Raw genomic sequence first — 13,348 nt, forward strand, 5'->3', positions numbered from 1 at the left:
AATTCCCACAATGGGTAGAGTATGATTTCACGTCCCCTGCAGTCCTCTGACTTAGAGCACATCTCCGTAGTAAACAGCAGAGGGCGTTGCACTGCGACCTGTCAGCTGTTGGTCCGGCATCAAGCAGTCTGCTGCCTTTTCTTTGGTGCCGTCCCGCTGTATGCATTGCAGCTAGTGCTTTAGCGTTGCGTTTTCTACTCCTCGATGAATTAGTTGAGTGGTCATTTGTTTTGTTTTTCCCCTTGACGATTCAGAATGTTCTTCTTTTCTCTGAATTTCCCACTGGAATCGCACATCACAGATTTCAAATGGAGCTCTTTTTGCCACATTTTCTCTGGTGGTTTAGTTGTTGATTCTTTTGGAGGTAAATGGGATGAAATGAGTGGTTTTCCAAATTCCCTTTTGTTGTGGTCATGCAGCAGTGAACTGTGGAAAAAGGATTGCTCACGTACAAATCTGTTATTTGGGAGACATGAGGTTGGGACAGATTTCTTTCTCATTCAACCAAATATCAACTATTGCTTTTCTTTCTGACATGCCTTTGGCTGTGAACACGTGGCGAGCACCGTGAGCCAGCGCGCAATGACTGTGGAAGACGTGGTCATGTCAGCCATGGACAACTCATACTTACCTGGCAGGGGAGACACCATGATCAAGAAGGTGGTTCACCCAGGGCGAGGCGCGACCATTGCACTCCGGTTGTGCTGACCCCTGCGAATTCCCCAAATGTGGGAATCTCGACTGCATAATTTCTGGTAGTGGGGGACTGCGTTCGCGCTCTCCCCTGATCAGATGTTGAAAAGCAAGAGTACGTTCTCTCGTACGCCAGTCAGAAATGCTGTCTGTCCAGCGTGCGCGATGCCCGTGATCAGATGGCTTCTTGAATCATGACATGTTGTCTTGAGAGGCTTTCTGACTGAAGTTCAGCTTCTCACTTGGCTGCGTTCATCAGGCTGCTGGCCAAGTTTCCGTGGCTCCGTTTCGATTGTACACAAAGCTCTTGCGTTTGTGTCCACTTTCTCTCCCCATTCTCTGTTCCCTGAGTTTCAGTGTCCAATCACTGGTGGAACCAGAAAAGATTTGGTGACAGTTAAACAATTGACACTGATTTAGGTATTAGTTGTTGAAACATGGACAAACAAGATTAAGACTGAGACCAAGACATTCCATTCCAGAGTGTGAGAGATGTGCATGAGTGTCAAGATAGATATTGGTCAGTGTTTCCTTTGGTCCTAGTAGCGTCATTAATCATTTGAATTTGTTTTGTGGCGGGTTAAGATTGCACGGACTGACAATTTCCTTGCCAGACGTAGCAGGAAGTTTGAACGGAAACTTGGTGTTGGAAGCCATTGTGGATCGGTCAGGACGTGCTCACGTGGCCAGAACTAACTTTAAGCTGCATCCACTTGCATTAGGTTGGCCAACTTGTGTGCGGCTTCTGCTGCTCACTGTCCATGGAAGGTTCATCCACACTTTTAGCACCTTGTTGTTGTTGAGGCCAAGTAAATGCTGCCGCGATGCGCCGTGAGCGAGGGTGGCTGTGAGCGGAATGACTCCCTGTGCTCGCCAGTGACGTGGTATCGCTTCTCGGCCTTTTGGCTAAGATCAAGTGTAGTATCTGGTCTTATCAGTTTAATATCTGATACGTCCCCTACCCGGGGACCATATATTAAATTGATTTTTGGACCAGGGAGATGGAATAGGGGCTTGCTCCGTCCACTCCACGCATCGACCCGGTATGGCAGTATCTCCAGGAACGGTGCACTCCTCCTTACGTTGTCTAAAATCAAGCTCAACTAGATGGGGTTGAGGTCAGATTTGATCGGCGGTTTGGAGCGCTTCTGTAATAGCACATGCGGGGTTGCCTTTCCGTGCGCAATTCCCACAATGGGTAGAGTATGATTTCACGTCCCCTGCAGTCCTCTGACTTAGAGCACATCTCCGTAGTAAACAGCAGAGGGCGTTGCACTGCGACCTGTCAGCTGTTGGTCCGGCATCAAGCAGTCTGCTGCCTTTTCTTTGGTGCCGTCCCGCTGTATGCATTGCAGCTAGTGCTTTAGCGTTGCGTTTTCTACTCCTCGATGAATTAGTTGAGTGGTCATTTGTTTTGTTTTTCCCCTTGACGATTCAGAATGTTCTTCTTTTCTCTGAATTTCCCACTGGAATCGCACATCACAGATTTCAAATGGAGCTCTTTTTGCCACATTTTCTCTGGTGGTTTAGTTGTTGATTCTTTTGGAGGTAAATGGGATGAAATGAGTGGTTTTCCAAATTCCCTTTTGTTGTGGTCATGCAGCAGTGAACTGTGGAAAAAGGATTGCTCACGTACAAATCTGTTATTTGGGAGACATGAGGTTGGGACAGATTTCTTTCTCATTCAACCAAATATCAACTATTGCTTTTCTTTCTGACATGCCTTTGGCTGTGAACACGTGGCGAGCACCGTGAGCCAGCGCGCAATGACTGTGGAAGACGTGGTCATGTCAGCCATGGACAACTCATACTTACCTGGCAGGGGAGACACCATGATCAAGAAGGTGGTTCACCCAGGGCGAGGCGCGACCATTGCACTCCGGTTGTGCTGACCCCTGCGAATTCCCCAAATGTGGGAATCTCGACTGCATAATTTCTGGTAGTGGGGGACTGCGTTCGCGCTCTCCCCTGATCAGATGTTGAAAAGCAAGAGTACGTTCTCTCGTACGCCAGTCAGAAATGCTGTCTGTCCAGCGTGCGCGATGCCCGTGATCAGATGGCTTCTTGAATCATGACATGTTGTCTTGAGAGGCTTTCTGACTGAAGTTCAGCTTCTCACTTGGCTGCGTTCATCAGGCTGCTGGCCAAGTTTCCGTGGCTCCGTTTCGATTGTACACAAAGCTCTTGCGTTTGTGTCCACTTTCTCTCCCCATTCTCTGTTCCCTGAGTTTCAGTGTCCAATCACTGGTGGAACCAGAAAAGATTTGGTGACAGTTAAACAATTGACACTGATTTAGGTATTAGTTGTTGAAACATGGACAAACAAGATTAAGACTGAGACCAAGACATTCCATTCCAGAGTGTGAGAGATGTGCATGAGTGTCAAGATAGATATTGGTCAGTGTTTCCTTTGGTCCTAGTAGCGTCATTAATCATTTGAATTTGTTTTGTGGCGGGTTAAGATTGCACGGACTGACAATTTCCTTGCCAGACGTAGCAGGAAGTTTGAACGGAAACTTGGTGTTGGAAGCCATTGTGGATCGGTCAGGACGTGCTCACGTGGCCAGAACTAACTTTAAGCTGCATCCACTTGCATTAGGTTGGCCAACTTGTGTGCGGCTTCTGCTGCTCACTGTCCATGGAAGGTTCATCCACACTTTTAGCACCTTGTTGTTGTTGAGGCCAAGTAAATGCTGCCGCGATGCGCCGTGAGCGAGGGTGGCTGTGAGCGGAATGACTCCCTGTGCTCGCCAGTGACGTGGTATCGCTTCTCGGCCTTTTGGCTAAGATCAAGTGTAGTATCTGTTCTTATCAGTTTAATATCTGATACGTCCCCTACCCGGGGACCATATATTAAATTGATTTTTGGACCAGGGAGATGGAATAGGGGCTTGCTCCGTCCACTCCACGCATCGACCCGGTATGGCAGTATCTCCAGGAACGGTGCACTCCTCCTTACATTGTCTAAAATCAAGCTCAACTAGATGGGGTTGAGGTCAGATTTGATCGGCGGTTTGGAGCGCTTCTGTAATAGCACATGCGGGGTTGCCTTTCCGTGCGCAATTCCCACAATGGGTAGAGTATGATTTCACGTCCCCTGCAGTCCTCTGACTTAGAGCACATCTCCGTAGTAAACAGCAGAGGGCGTTGCACTGCGACCTGTCAGCTGTTGGTCCGGCATCAAGCAGTCTGCTGCCTTTTCTTTGGTGCCGTCCCGCTGTATGCATTGCAGCTAGTGCTTTAGCGTTGCGTTTTCTACTCCTCGATGAATTAGTTGAGTGGTCATTTGTTTTGTTTTTCCCCTTGACGATTCAGAATGTTCTTCTTTTCTCTGAATTTCCCACTGGAATCGCACATCACAGATTTCAAATGGAGCTCTTTTTGCCACATTTTCTCTGGTGGTTTAGTTGTTGATTCTTTTGGAGGTAAATGGGATGAAATGAGTGGTTTTCCAAATTCCCTTTTGTTGTGGTCATGCAGCAGTGAACTGTGGAAAAAGGATTGCTCACGTACAAATCTGTTATTTGGGAGACATGAGGTTGGGACAGATTTCTTTCTCATTCAACCAAATATCAACTATTGCTTTTCTTTCTGACATGCCTTTGGCTGTGAACACGTGGCGAGCACCGTGAGCCAGCGCGCAATGACTGTGGAAGACGTGGTCATGTCAGCCATGGACAACTCATACTTACCTGGCAGGGGAGACACCATGATCAAGAAGGTGGTTCACCCAGGGCGAGGCGCGACCATTGCACTCCGGTTGTGCTGACCCCTGCGAATTCCCCAAATGTGGGAATCTCGACTGCATAATTTCTGGTAGTGGGGGACTGCGTTCGCGCTCTCCCCTGATCAGATGTTGAAAAGCAAGAGTACGTTCTCTCGTACGCCAGTCAGAAATGCTGTCTGTCCAGCGTGCGCGATGCCCGTGATCAGATGGCTTCTTGAATCATGACATGTTGTCTTGAGAGGCTTTCTGACTGAAGTTCAGCTTCTCACTTGGCTGCGTTCATCAGGCTGCTGGCCAAGTTTCCGTGGCTCCGTTTCGATTGTACACAAAGCTCTTGCGTTTGTGTCCACTTTCTCTCCCCATTCTCTGTTCCCTGAGTTTCAGTGTCCAATCACTGGTGGAACCAGAAAAGATTTGGTGACAGTTAAACAATTGACACTGATTTAGGTATTAGTTGTTGAAACATGGACAAACAAGATTAAGACTGAGACCAAGACATTCCATTCCAGAGTGTGAGAGATGTGCATGAGTGTCAAGATAGATATTGGTCAGTGTTTCCTTTGGTCCTAGTAGCGTCATTAATCATTTGAATTTGTTTTGTGGCGGGTTAAGATTGCACGGACTGACAATTTCCTTGCCAGACGTAGCAGGAAGTTTGAACGGAAACTTGGTGTTGGAAGCCATTGTGGATCGGTCAGGACGTGCTCACGTGGCCAGAACTAACTTTAAGCTGCATCCACTTGCATTAGGTTGGCCAACTTGTGTGCGGCTTCTGCTGCTCACTGTCCATGGAAGGTTCATCCACACTTTTAGCACCTTGTTGTTGTTGAGGCCAAGTAAATGCTGCCGCGATGCGCCGTGAGCGAGGGTGGCTGTGAGCGGAATGACTCCCTGTGCTCGCCAGTGACGTGGTATCGCTTCTCGGCCTTTTGGCTAAGATCAAGTGTAGTATCTGTTCTTATCAGTTTAATATCTGATACGTCCCCTACCCGGGGACCATATATTAAATTGATTTTTGGACCAGGGAGATGGAATAGGGGCTTGCTCCGTCCACTCCACGCATCGACCCGGTATGGCAGTATCTCCAGGAACGGTGCACTCCTCCTTACGTTGTCTAAAATCAAGCTCAACTAGATGGGGTTGAGGTCAGATTTGATCGGCGGTTTGGAGCGCTTCTGTAATAGCACATGCGGGGTTGCCTTTCCGTGCGCAATTCCCACAATGGGTAGAGTATGATTTCACGTCCCCTGCAGTCCTCTGACTTAGAGCACATCTCCGTAGTAAACAGCAGAGGGCGTTGCACTGCGACCTGTCAGCTGTTGGTCCGGCATCAAGCAGTCTGCTGCCTTTTCTTTGGTGCCGTCCCGCTGTATGCATTGCAGCTAGTGCTTTAGCGTTGCGTTTTCTACTCCTCGATGAATTAGTTGAGTGGTCATTTGTTTTGTTTTTCCCCTTGACGATTCAGAATGTTCTTCTTTTCTCTGAATTTCCCACTGGAATCGCACATCACAGATTTCAAATGGAGCTCTTTTTGCCACATTTTCTCTGGTGGTTTAGTTGTTGATTCTTTTGGAGGTAAATGGGATGAAATGAGTGGTTTTCCAAATTCCCTTTTGTTGTGGTCATGCAGCAGTGAACTGTGGAAAAAGGATTGCTCACGTACAAATCTGTTATTTGGGAGACATGAGGTTGGGACAGATTTCTTTCTCATTCAACCAAATATCAACTATTGCTTTTCTTTCTGACATGCCTTTGGCTGTGAACACGTGGCGAGCACCGTGAGCCAGCGCGCAATGACTGTGGAAGACGTGGTCATGTCAGCCATGGACAACTCATACTTACCTGGCAGGGGAGACACCATGATCAAGAAGGTGGTTCACCCAGGGCGAGGCGCGACCATTGCACTCCGGTTGTGCTGACCCCTGCGAATTCCCCAAATGTGGGAATCTCGACTGCATAATTTCTGGTAGTGGGGGACTGCGTTCGCGCTCTCCCCTGATCAGATGTTGAAAAGCAAGAGTACGTTCTCTCGTACGCCAGTAAGAAATGCTGTCTGTCCAGCGTGCGCGATGCCCGTGATCAGATGGCTTCTTGAATCATGACATGTTGTCTTGAGAGGCTTTCTGACTGAAGTTCAGCTTCTCACTTGGCTGCGTTCATCAGGCTGCTGGCCAAGTTTCCGTGGCTCCGTTTCGATTGTACACAAAGCTCTTGCGTTTGTGTCCACTTTCTCTCCCCATTCTCTGTTCCCTGAGTTTCAGTGTCCAATCACTGGTGGAACCAGAAAAGATTTGGTGACAGTTAAACAATTGACACTGATTTAGGTATTAGTTGTTGAAACATGGACAAACAAGATTAAGACTGAGACCAAGACATTCCATTCCAGAGTGTGAGAGATGTGCATGAGTGTCAAGATAGATATTGGTCAGTGTTTCCTTTGGTCCTAGTAGCGTCATTAATCATTTGAATTTGTTTTGTGGCGGGTTAAGATTGCACGGACTGACAATTTCCTTGCCAGACGTAGCAGGAAGTTTGAACGGAAACTTGGTGTTGGAAGCCATTGTGGATCGGTCAGGACGTGCTCACGTGGCCAGAACTAACTTTAAGCTGCATCCACTTGCATTAGGTTGGCCAACTTGTGTGCGGCTTCTGCTGCTCACTGTCCATGGAAGGTTCATCCACACTTTTAGCACCTTGTTGTTGTTGAGGCCAAGTAAATGCTGCCGCGATGCGCCGTGAGCGAGGGTGGCTGTGAGCGGAATGACTCCCTGTGCTCGCCAGTGACGTGGTATCGCTTCTCGGCCTTTTGGCTAAGATCAAGTGTAGTATCTGTTCTTATCAGTTTAATATCTGATACGTCCCCTACCCGGGGACCATATATTAAATTGATTTTTGGACCAGGGAGATGGAATAGGGGCTTGCTCTGTCCACTCCACGCATTGACCCGGTATGGCAGTATCTCCAGGAACGGTGCACTCCTCCTTACTTTGTCTAAAATCAAGCTCAACTAGATGGGGTTGAGGTCAGATTTGATCGGCGGTTTGGAGCGCTTCTGTAATAGCACATGCGGGGTTGCCTTTCCGTGCGCAATTCCCACAATGGGTAGAGTATGATTTCACGTCCCCTGCAGTCCTCTGACTTAGAGCACATCTCCGTAGTAAACAGCAGAGGGCGTTGCACTGCGACCTGTCAGCTGTTGGTCCGGCATCAAGCAGTCTGCTGCCTTTTCTTTGGTGCCGTCCCGCTGTATGCATTGCAGCTAGTGCTTTAGCGTTGCGTTTTCTACTCCTCGATGAATTAGTTGAGTGGTCATTTGTTTTGTTTTTCCCCTTGACGATTCAGAATGTTCTTCTTTTCTCTGAATTTCCCACTGGAATCGCACATCACAGATTTCAAATGGAGCTCTTTTTGCCACATTTTCTCTGGTGGTTTAGTTGTTGATTCTTTTGGAGGTAAATGGGATGAAATGAGTGGTTTTCCAAATTCCCTTTTGTTGTGGTCATGCAGCAGTGAACTGTGGAAAAAGGATTGCTCACGTACAAATCTGTTATTTGGGAGACATGAGGTTGGGACAGATTTCTTTCTCATTCAACCAAATATCAACTATTGCTTTTCTTTCTGACATGCCTTTGGCTGTGAACACGTGGCGAGCACCGTGAGCCAGCGCGCAATGACTGTGGAAGACGTGGTCATGTCAGCCATGGACAACTCATACTTACCTGGCAGGGGAGACACCATGATCAAGAAGGTGGTTCACCCAGGGCGAGGCGCGACCATTGCACTCCGGTTGTGCTGACCCCTGCGAATTCCCCAAATGTGGGAATCTCGACTGCATAATTTCTGGTAGTGGGGGACTGCGTTCGCGCTCTCCCCTGATCAGATGTTGAAAAGCAAGAGTACGTTCTCTCGTACGCCAGTCAGAAATGCTGTCTGTCCAGCGTGCGCGATGCCCGTGATCAGATGGCTTCTTGAATCATGACATGTTGTCTTGAGAGGCTTTCTGACTGAAGTTCAGCTTCTCACTTGGCTGCGTTCATCAGGCTGCTGGCCAAGTTTCCGTGGCTCCGTTTCGATTGTACACAAAGCTCTTGCGTTTGTGTCCACTTTCTCTCCCCATTCTCTGTTCCCTGAGTTTCAGTGTCCAATCACTGGTGGAACCAGAAAAGATTTGGTGACAGTTAAACAATTGACACTGATTTAGGTATTAGTTGTTGAAACATGGACAAACAAGATTAAGACTGAGACCAAGACATTCCATTCCAGAGTGTGAGAGATGTGCATGAGTGTCAAGATAGATATTGGTCAGTGTTTCCTTTGGTCCTAGTAGCGTCATTAATCATTTGAATTTGTTTTGTGGCGGGTTAAGATTGCACGGACTGACAATTTCCTTGCCAGACGTAGCAGGAAGTTTGAACGGAAACTTGGTGTTGGAAGCCATTGTGGATCGGTCAGGACGTGCTCACGTGGCCAGAACTAACTTTAAGCTGCATCCACTTGCATTAGGTTGGCCAACTTGTGTGCGGCTTCTGCTGCTCACTGTCCATGGAAGGTTCATCCACACTTTTAGCACCTTGTTGTTGTTGAGGCCAAGTAAATGCTGCCGCGATGCGCCGTGAGCGAGGGTGGCTGTGAGCGGAATGACTCCCTGTGCTCGCCAGTGACGTGGTATCGCTTCTCGGCCTTTTGGCTAAGATCAAGTGTAGTATCTGTTCTTATCAGTTTAATATCTGATACGTCCCCTACCCGGGGACCATATATTAAATTGATTTTTGGACCAGGGAGATGGAATAGGGGCTTGCTCCGTCCACTCCACGCATCGACCCGGTATGGCAGTATCTCCAGGAACGGTGCACTCCTCCTTACGTTGTCTAAAATCAAGCTCAACTAGATGGGGTTGAGGTCAGATTTGATCGGCGGTTTGGAGCGCTTCTGTAATAGCACATGCGGGGTTGCCTTTCCGTGCGCAATTCCCACAATGGGTAGAGTATGATTTCACGTCCCCTGCAGTCCTCTGACTTAGAGCACATCTCCGTAGTAAACAGCAGAGGGCGTTGCACTGCGACCTGTCAGCTGTTGGTCCGGCATCAAGCAGTCTGCTGCCTTTTCTTTGGTGCCGTCCCGCTGTATGCATTGCAGCTAGTGCTTTAGCGTTGCGTTTTCTACTCCTCGATGAATTAGTTGAGTGGTCATTTGTTTTGTTTTTCCCCTTGACGATTCAGAATGTTCTTCTTTTCTCTGAATTTCCCACTGGAATCGCACATCACAGATTTCAAATGGAGCTCTTTTTGCCACATTTTCTCTGGTGGTTTAGTTGTTGATTCTTTTGGAGGTAAATGGGATGAAATGAGTGGTTTTCCAAATTCCCTTTTGTTGTGGTCATGCAGCAGTGAACTGTGGAAAAAGGATTGCTCACGTACAAATCTGTTATTTGGGAGACATGAGGTTGGGACAGATTTCTTTCTCATTCAACCAAATATCAACTATTGCTTTTCTTTCTGACATGCCTTTGGCTGTGAACACGTGGCGAGCACCGTGAGCCAGCGCGCAATGACTGTGGAAGACGTGGTCATGTCAGCCATGGACAACTCATACTTACCTGGCAGGGGAGACACCATGATCAAGAAGGTGGTTCACCCAGGGCGAGGCGCGACCATTGCACTCCGGTTGTGCTGACCCCTGCGAATTCCCCAAATGTGGGAATCTCGACTGCATAATTTCTGGTAGTGGGGGACTGCGTTCGCGCTCTCCCCTGATCAGATGTTGAAAAGCAAGAGTACGTTCTCTCGTACGCCAGTCAGAAATGCTGTCTGTCCAGCGTGCGCGATGCCCGTGATCAGATGGCTTCTTGAATCATGACATGTTGTCTTGAGAGGCTTTCTGACTGAAGTTCAGCTTCTCACTTGGCTGCGTTCATCAGGCTGCTGGCCAAGTTTCCGTGGCTCCGTTTCGATTGTACACAAAGCTCTTGCGTTTGTGTCCACTTTCTCTCCCCATTCTCTGTTCCCTGAGTTTCAGTGTCCAATCACTGGTGGAACCAGAAAAGATTTGGTGACAGTTAAACAATTGACACTGATTTAGGTATTAGTTGTTGAAACATGGACAAACAAGATTAAGACTGAGACCAAGACATTCCATTCCAGAGTGTGAGAGATGTGCATGAGTGTCAAGATAGATATTGGTCAGTGTTTCCTTTGGTCCTAGTAGCGTCATTAATCATTTGAATTTGTTTTGTGGCGGGTTAAGATTGCACGGACTGACAATTTCCTTGCCAGACGTAGCAGGAAGTTTGAACGGAAACTTGGTGTTGGAAGCCATTGTGGATCGGTCAGGACGTGCTCACGTGGCCAGAACTAACTTTAAGCTGCATCCACTTGCATTAGGTTGGCCAACTTGTGTGCGGCTTCTGCTGCTCACTGTCCATGGAAGGTTCATCCACACTTTTAGCACCTTGTTGTTGTTGAGGCCAAGTAAATGCTGCCGCGATGCGCCGTGAGCGAGGGTGGCTGTGAGCGGAATGACTCCCTGTGCTCGCCAGTGACGTGGTATCGCTTCTCGGCCTTTTGGCTAAGATCAAGTGTAGTATCTGTTCTTATCAGTTTAATATCTGATACGTCCCCTACCCGGGGACCATATATTAAATTGATTTTTGGACCAGGGAGATGGAATAGGGGCTTGCTCCGTCCACTCCACGCATCGACCCGGTATGGCAGTATCTCCAGGAACGGTGCACTCCTCCTTACGTTGTCTAAAATCAAGCTCAACTAGATGGGGTTGAGGTCAGATTTGATCGGCGGTTTGGAGCGCTTCTGTAATAGCACATGCGGGGTTGCCTTTCCGTGCGCAATTCCCACAATGGGTAGAGTATGATTTCACGTCCCCTGCAGTCCTCTGACTTAGAGCACATCTCCGTAGTAAACAGCAGAGGGCGTTGCACTGCGACCTGTCAGCTGTTGGTCCGGCATCAAGCAGTCTGCTGCCTTTTCTTTGGTGCCGTCCCGCTGTATGCATTGCAGCTAGTGCTTTAGCGTTGCGTTTTCTACTCCTCGATGAATTAGTTGAGTGGTCATTTGTTTTGTTTTTCCCCTTGACGATTCAGAATGTTCTTCTTTTCTCTGAATTTCCCACTGGAATCGCACATCACAGATTTCAAATGGAGCTCTTTTTGCCACATTTTCTCTGGTGGTTTAGTTGTTGATTCTTTTGGAGGTAAATGGGATGAAATGAGTGGTTTTCCAAATTCCCTTTTGTTGTGGTCATGCAGCAGTGAACTGTGGAAAAAGGATTGCTCACGTACAAATCTGTTATTTGGGAGACATGAGGTTGGGACAGATTTCTTTCTCATTCAACCAAATATCAACTATTGCTTTTCTTTCTGACATGCCTTTGGCTGTGAACACGTGGCGAGCACCGTGAGCCAGCGCGCAATGACTGTGGAAGACGTGGTCATGTCAGCCATGGACAACTCATACTTACCTGGCAGGGGAGACACCATGATCAAGAAGGTGGTTCACCCAGGGCGAGGCGCGACCATTGCACTCCGGTTGTGCTGACCCCTGCGAATTCCCCAAATGTGGGAATCTCGACTGCATAATTTCTGATAGTGGGGGACTGCGTTCGCGCTCTCCCCTGATCAGATGTTGAAAAGCAAGAGTACGTTCTCTTGTACGCCAGTAAGAAATGCTGTCTGTCCAGCGTGCGCGATGCCCGTGATCAGATGGCTTCTTGAATCATGACATGTTGTCTTGAGAGGCTTTCTGACTGAAGTTCAGCTTCTCACTTGGCTGCGTTCATCAGGCTGCTGGCCAAGTTTCCGTGGCTCCGTTTCGATTGTACACAAAGCTCTTGCGTTTGTGTCCACTTTCTCTCCCCATTCTCTGTTCCCTGAGTTTCAGTGTCCAATCACTGGTGGAACCAGAAAAGATTTGGTGACAGTTAAACAATTGACACTGATTTAGGTATTAGTTGTTGAAACATGGACAAACAAGATTAAGACTGAGACCAAGACATTCCATTCCAGAGTGTGAGAGATGTGCATGAGTGTCAAGATAGATATTGGTCAGTGTTTCCTTTGGTCCTAGTAGCGTCATTAATCATTTGAATTTGTTTTGTGGCGGGTTAAGATTGCACGGACTGACAATTTCCTTGCCAGACGTAGCAGGAAGTTTGAACGGAAACTTGGTGTTGGAAGCCATTGTGGATCGGTCAGGACGTGCTCACGTGGCCAGAACTAACTTTAAGCTGCATCCACTTGCATTAGGTTGGCCAACTTGTGTGCGGCTTCTGCTGCTCACTGTCCATGGAAGGTTCATCCACACTTTTAGCACCTTGTTGTTGTTGAGGCCAAGTAAATGCTGCCGCGATGCGCCGTGAGCGAGGGTGGCTGTGAGCGGAATGACTCCCTGTGCTCGCCAGTGACGTGGTATCGCTTCTCGGCCTTTTGGCTAAGATCAAGTGTAGTATCTGTTCTTATCAGTTTAATATCTGATACGTCCCCTACCCGGGGACCATATATTAAATTGATTTTTGGACCAGGGAGATGGAATAGGGGCTTGCTCCGTCCACTCCACGCATCGACCCGGTATGGCAGTATCTCCAGGAACGGTGCACTCCTCCTTACGTTGTCTAAAATCAAGCTCAACTAGATGGGGTTGAGGTCAGATTTGATCGGCGGTTTGGAGCGCTTCTGTAATAGCACATGCGGGGTTGCCTTTCCGTGCGCAATTCCCACAATGGGTAGAGTATGATTTCACGTCCCCTGCAGTCCTCTGACTTAGAGCACATCTCCGTAGTAAACAGCAGAGGGCGTTGCACTGCGACCTGTCAGCTGTTGGTCCGGCATCAAGCAGTCTGCTGCCTTTTCTTTGGTGCCGTCCCGCTGTATGCATTGCAGCTAGTGCTTTAGCGTTGCGTTTTCTACTCCTCGATGAA

The 13,348-nt window shown here is 48.1% G+C and overlaps 14 non-coding genes across 14 annotated transcripts; all 14 read left to right on the plus strand.

The window, feature by feature from the left end:
* The first annotated feature begins 623 nt into the window (after window positions 1-623).
* Window positions 624-787, plus strand: LOC142894946 (U1 spliceosomal RNA). Its single transcript, XR_012928138.1, has one exon. It is a non-coding gene; the product is annotated as a U1 spliceosomal RNA (small nuclear RNA).
* Window positions 788-1,579: 792 nt separating this feature from the next.
* LOC142894898 (U2 spliceosomal RNA) lies at window positions 1,580-1,770 on the plus strand. Its single transcript, XR_012928093.1, has one exon. It is a non-coding gene; the product is annotated as a U2 spliceosomal RNA (small nuclear RNA).
* A 730-nt stretch (window positions 1,771-2,500) lies between these two features.
* Window positions 2,501-2,664, plus strand: LOC142894876 (U1 spliceosomal RNA). Its single transcript, XR_012928072.1, has one exon. It is a non-coding gene; the product is annotated as a U1 spliceosomal RNA (small nuclear RNA).
* Window positions 2,665-3,456: 792 nt separating this feature from the next.
* On the plus strand, window positions 3,457-3,647 carry LOC142894947 (U2 spliceosomal RNA). The gene has a single exon (XR_012928139.1). It is a non-coding gene; the product is annotated as a U2 spliceosomal RNA (small nuclear RNA).
* A 730-nt stretch (window positions 3,648-4,377) lies between these two features.
* Window positions 4,378-4,541, plus strand: LOC142894888 (U1 spliceosomal RNA). Its single transcript, XR_012928083.1, has one exon. It is a non-coding gene; the product is annotated as a U1 spliceosomal RNA (small nuclear RNA).
* A 792-nt stretch (window positions 4,542-5,333) lies between these two features.
* Window positions 5,334-5,524, plus strand: LOC142894948 (U2 spliceosomal RNA). The gene has a single exon (XR_012928140.1). It is a non-coding gene; the product is annotated as a U2 spliceosomal RNA (small nuclear RNA).
* Window positions 5,525-6,254: 730 nt separating this feature from the next.
* LOC142894899 (U1 spliceosomal RNA) lies at window positions 6,255-6,418 on the plus strand. Its single transcript, XR_012928094.1, has one exon. It is a non-coding gene; the product is annotated as a U1 spliceosomal RNA (small nuclear RNA).
* A 792-nt stretch (window positions 6,419-7,210) lies between these two features.
* LOC142894892 (U2 spliceosomal RNA) lies at window positions 7,211-7,401 on the plus strand. The gene has a single exon (XR_012928087.1). It is a non-coding gene; the product is annotated as a U2 spliceosomal RNA (small nuclear RNA).
* Window positions 7,402-8,131: 730 nt separating this feature from the next.
* On the plus strand, window positions 8,132-8,295 carry LOC142894906 (U1 spliceosomal RNA). The gene has a single exon (XR_012928098.1). It is a non-coding gene; the product is annotated as a U1 spliceosomal RNA (small nuclear RNA).
* Window positions 8,296-9,087: 792 nt separating this feature from the next.
* On the plus strand, window positions 9,088-9,278 carry LOC142894949 (U2 spliceosomal RNA). Its single transcript, XR_012928141.1, has one exon. It is a non-coding gene; the product is annotated as a U2 spliceosomal RNA (small nuclear RNA).
* Window positions 9,279-10,008: 730 nt separating this feature from the next.
* On the plus strand, window positions 10,009-10,172 carry LOC142894907 (U1 spliceosomal RNA). The gene has a single exon (XR_012928099.1). It is a non-coding gene; the product is annotated as a U1 spliceosomal RNA (small nuclear RNA).
* Window positions 10,173-10,964: 792 nt separating this feature from the next.
* LOC142894950 (U2 spliceosomal RNA) lies at window positions 10,965-11,155 on the plus strand. Its single transcript, XR_012928142.1, has one exon. It is a non-coding gene; the product is annotated as a U2 spliceosomal RNA (small nuclear RNA).
* A 730-nt stretch (window positions 11,156-11,885) lies between these two features.
* Window positions 11,886-12,049, plus strand: LOC142894929 (U1 spliceosomal RNA). Its single transcript, XR_012928121.1, has one exon. It is a non-coding gene; the product is annotated as a U1 spliceosomal RNA (small nuclear RNA).
* A 792-nt stretch (window positions 12,050-12,841) lies between these two features.
* LOC142894951 (U2 spliceosomal RNA) lies at window positions 12,842-13,032 on the plus strand. Its single transcript, XR_012928143.1, has one exon. It is a non-coding gene; the product is annotated as a U2 spliceosomal RNA (small nuclear RNA).
* Window positions 13,033-13,348: the final 316 nt, after the last annotated feature.

Source organism: Nelusetta ayraudi, unplaced genomic scaffold, assembly GCF_046127955.1.
Source record: "Nelusetta ayraudi isolate G7.1 ecotype Tasmania unplaced genomic scaffold, CSIRO-AGI_Nayr_v1 ptg000045l, whole genome shotgun sequence".
Lineage (NCBI taxonomy): Eukaryota > Metazoa > Chordata > Actinopteri > Tetraodontiformes > Monacanthidae > Nelusetta > Nelusetta ayraudi.